Below are 4,945 nucleotides of genomic sequence, written 5' to 3' on the forward strand. Positions count from 1 at the left end.
CACGGGCCCAGCCGCTCCACGGCATGTGGGATCTTCCCGGACCGGGGCACGAACCAGTGTCCCCTGCATAGGCAGGCGGACTCTCAACCACTGCGCCACCAGGGAAGCCCAGGAGGTGGGTTTTTTATACACATGAGTAAAATAGGTTTTGAAAAGAAGTACCTCAAAATAAAATGGCTTTTAGCATATCTCCCCTCTCCTTTCACACTTCTCACTTTGGGAAGTACTGCTGACTGAAAATATCCAATTATATTCCTTTGAAGAAAGCCTTTTGATAAACTACGCAAGTCTATTCGGGGTAAGTTTGGGAACTGCACGGAAAGTCAAGGGTCTGCATTCTCTTTCTTTCGTTAAAATCCTAACGTGGCCATCTTTTAAGACTTAAGCAGCCAGTAATCCCTGGTGGTCTAAGGGGGGGCCTCTCAGTGGAGACGATCTGGCCCTCGGCAGCTGGGATGCTGGACTCGAGCTCGCACAGCGCAGAAGTTGTGCAGCTCCAAGTCAGCGTCGACCTGGAGGGAAAAGGTCACCTGGAGGGAAAAGGTCACCTCGAGGAGGTCCCTCTGCACACAGTACACGGTGAGCGGCACGGCCCGGACCCGACCCAGCGCGGCTCAGCGTGGCCTCGGCGCGGGGCGGCAGGGCGGCGAGGGGCCTGACTGGTGCTGCAGGCGGAGGGCGCGGGCCGCTGGCTCGCCCGCTCGCCCCTTCCCTCCCTCGCACATGCTCAGGGACGCCCTCCGTCCCGCCCTCAGCGGCAAGCGCGGTAGCCACCACCCGCCTGCGACGGCCTCTCAGGGTTTACTCGAAAGAGTGCTGCTCGGGGCTGTTAAATATCTGGTTAAGTAGATGAAGCGTGGAAAGACTCTATGCTAACACATATATATGGAAGCTAAAAAAAAAAAATGGTTCTGAAGAACCTAGGGGCAGGACAGGAATAAAGACACAGACGCAGAGAATGGACTTGAGGACACGGGGAGGGGGAAGGGTAAGCTGGGACGAAGTGAGAGAGTGGCATGGACATATATACACTACCAAACGTAAAATAGATAGCTAGTGGGAAGCAGCCACATAGCACAGGGAGATCAGCTCGGTGCTTTGTGACCCCCTAGAGGGGTGGGATAGGGAGGGGGGGAGGGAGACTCAAGAGGGAGGGGATATGGGGATATATGTATATGTATATGTATAGCTGATTCACTTTGTTATATAGCAGAAATTAACACAACAATGTAAAGCAATTATACTCCAATTAAGATGTTTTTTAAAAAGTATTGATTAATACTTCCTTTTCTGCTTGTGACATTGTTATTCTGAAACAGAAAGAGAAACTAGAGTTTTCTGTTTCTGGAGACTGTAGAAGAGAGGGCAAGAAAAGGAGGGACGCACCCCTTCTTACGAGAGAGAGTGAAACGATAAATTTGTCATTGCCACGAGACACTTTTCTGGAAAAACAACTTTTAGACCATATTCTAAGACAGGAAGCATTATATTCATACTCTTAAACTGCTTCACCTGCCTCTTCAGTGCTGAGCAGATGAAGATGTGTTTAGAGAGCTGACCCTAAGCTCTACACAAATCTTAATAATCAAAAATGGATTAAATGGATCATAGGCCTAGATGTAAAAGCTAATTCTATAAGACTTCTAGAAGAAAACATAGGTGAAAATTTTTGTGACCTTAGGTAAGGCCAAAACTTCTTAGATTTAACACACAAAAAATAAACCATAAAAGGGGAATTCTCTGGCGGTCCAGTGGTTAGGGCTCCACACTCTCACTGCTGAGGGCGAGGGCCTAGGGTTCGATCCCTGGTCAGGGAACTAAGACCCCACAAGCTGCGTGGCCAAAAAAATAAATAAATAAAACTTTAAAAAATATATTTAAAAAAAAGTCAACTGTTTAAAATAAATAAATAAATCATAAAAGGAAAAATTGATGAATTGGATTTCATCAAAATTAAACATTTTAATTTCATAAAACTTAATCATTTGCTCTTGGACAAAAATGTCAATTGCATTGATTAATTCATTTTAAATAGTTATTAAATGTCTTTTATGTGCCAACACCCTTCTAGGTGCTGAATTATGTCAATGAATTGGATTCCCTCTATTATACTGGACTGTCACAGGAAAATGAACATTTAAAAAATGTTTTCAACAAAGGAAAAAGGCAAAGCAAAGAAAGTTTATTAACACAAACATCCCTGCCATATGTTTTAAGTTTTTTGCTTAAGTACATGGACAGGATGCAGTACCAGGAAATAATGGGAAAATACTGAGAAATAAGTATGTGTATTATCATTTGGTATTTGTTGAATCTTGTATCATTTGAGCAAGAATCCTGGGGATGTGGATGCAGGATAAAGAACATTAGAGCTTTGGAGGATGGTCTGAGGCCACATTTCACTCCATATTATTTATTGTACTGTGGGACTTGAGCATCAAGCAACCACAGATTAGATGATTAGTTCCTTCCATGAGCTGTGGGATCGCAGACTGTGATGAAAATGCCTATCTTGTAGAGTTGTAAGGATTAATGAGGTAATAAATGTGCAGTGCATAGATAGCTATACCTCAACAAATGGAAACTCACTGGATGATGATGATGATGGTAATAAAATCCAATCAGGTTCCAAAAGCTGACCAGGACTGAGAAGCTCACCTGTTATTTTTGAGAAATGTGCCTTTTCCACTAGGGTCTACGGGAGGAATGGGGCACTTCCTTTCCTCTCCCCATCCTGTGCCCATGACGGGTATCACTAACCAACGCACCACAGCACTGTTCAGTTAGCCTGGATCAGACTTCAAAGTCCTCTCCAGGCAGACAAATCTGATCTGTTTACAGTTAGCACTGGAGATAGATGTATCTACCATTCCTGACTTAGGGTTTAGTAGACAACTGAAGAAAGACTATAACTTTATTTTTCCTACAAAGTTAAAGGCCCAAGTTAGGCCTAAGGAGGGATGACTAGAGGTTCTAGAAGGTGTTTGGTCACAATGTAGTACAAGTTTATTTCCTAAATAATCAGTCCCTGGTTGATTTGTTTTTTAATTTAGTTAAACTATGTTTTTCTGTTTGTTCTAAATTTGGAAGTAAACGATTAATCATTTACCCAACTCTTGGGATTTCTTGAAAGTAGGTCTTTGACTTTTCAGAGCCTAGAGCCACATACCTGCTGTCCCATTTTATAATTAGAGAGGTTGTTCCTTAGGTTAGGAGGCCCTTGGGCTCTATCTGACAGGAAATAGCTCCATGAGGCAGAAAGAAAGCCTGTCAGGTCGATGTTCCGGTGATCTGACTCAGCTAAGGCAACAATGCTCAAAAGAGCAGAACCTCCCTTATGGCATGGTTCTCAGCCTTGGCTACTACACAGAATCAACTGAGCAGTTTTTAAAAACCCTTATGACCAGGTATTGGCCCTGACCAACTATATCAGAGGCTCTGCAGATGCTGCCCTAGTGTCAGTATCTGAGTTAAAGCCAAGGTTGAGGACTATTTTCCTAAGGTGTTTGGAAATTTACAAGGAGTCTCTGGTGGCCCAATAATTGGGGAAGAGATATTACTGGCATTTTTCTTGGCAGAGATATGGTTTAGATGTCATAATGTCTTATAATGCCTAGAACAATTCCCTCCCAATAAAAACATTGTCCCACCCTTTGAATGTCCTACCAGATATTGATACAGTTGAAAAATTTATATGATCTGGAACTTAACTCCACCTTACATATAAACACAAAGTATTATTTGCACGTTTTAAATTAATACACACTGAATTTTCCCAGAATGTAATCAACATATAAATCAAGGTAAAATTGTACTTTATTTATTTAGAAATTTACTAGGAGTTGCTTATCTTGCCAGATAATCATATGAGCAATATCGATACTACTTGTGGTATTTGAATTGTCAGCATTTGTAGCTGTGGTTTCCATGGTGATTCTATACATAGGTGCCAGCATCTGATGATTTCATCATGCTTGAATGTTTAGATATTGCAATGTATACTACTTTATTATAATATACACTCATTTAATGTCTCTTTATGACTAAATATTGATTTTCAAATATAGTGTGTTAGGTGGGTTATATAATCTGAATTTCATTTCAGGATAGTAAATGTGGTGTTATAAAAGATTTCTTATAAAAAGGGGCCCTAGGGTTGAGATAGGGTTCAGAACTTCTGATCTAGGGATTCCCTTTGTGATCTATAATAAGGCACTTTCAGTTTGCCTCTTTGTTTATTGAGCATGGAAGTCCCAGCAAGCCCAGGACAGGGGTGTGTGTAACTTCGAGCAAGTTACTTAATGTCTCTAAGCTTCTGTTTCCTCATTCATGAAGATGGCATAATAATAGTACTTACCTCATAGAGCTTCCAGGAGAATTAAATGAGATCAATCAAGGAAAACAAAGTTTCTGGCATGTAGGAAGCACTGTGCTGACGATGACAATGATGATGGTGATGAGGATAAATTAAGTAGTACAATTCGGAAAGAGACCAAAGACTCTTTAATCCCTTTCTCAGCCAAGCACATCACTTTGCTTCTTTTCTCAAGATTGAACACTGCCCAGAGCAGATATCCAGAACACTCAGCCTTGCATGGAAATACCTTGTGTGGTCTCTGCTTCTTCATTCCTGTAGTTGTTTTGAGTAGTAGCCATGGCTGGAAACTCAGGATCTTTTTATTTAATGCCTAAGGAACAGTTACAGGTTTTATCATGGTGTCAGTGTTCTAGGATCTCAGAGACTTTGTACCTGGAGATATGCTACTTTGACTGGACGCTTTTAGGGTCTTTCAAAGTGGAGCCAGGCAGCACCTTTTTCTGTTTGTTTGTCGTTTGTTTTTTCCACTGTCTTTTCATCTTACTATTACCCTTTTATCTCATCCTTGCCTCCATGAAAACTTGTGAGAGCTATGCCTCGTCTTTGGGAAAATCTAAACTAGATGTT

The 4,945-nt window shown here is 41.6% G+C and overlaps 1 pseudogene; it reads right to left on the reverse strand.

The window, feature by feature from the left end:
- The window catches only part of LOC102982000 (protein DDI1 homolog 2-like), a 7,150-nt pseudogene extending 2,494 nt beyond the window's left edge, over positions 1–4,656 (reverse strand).
- Between the last annotated feature and the right edge of the window lie 289 nt (positions 4,657–4,945).

Source organism: Physeter macrocephalus, chromosome 4, assembly GCF_002837175.3.
Source record: "Physeter macrocephalus isolate SW-GA chromosome 4, ASM283717v5, whole genome shotgun sequence".
Classification (NCBI taxonomy): Eukaryota; Metazoa; Chordata; class Mammalia; order Artiodactyla; family Physeteridae; genus Physeter; species Physeter macrocephalus.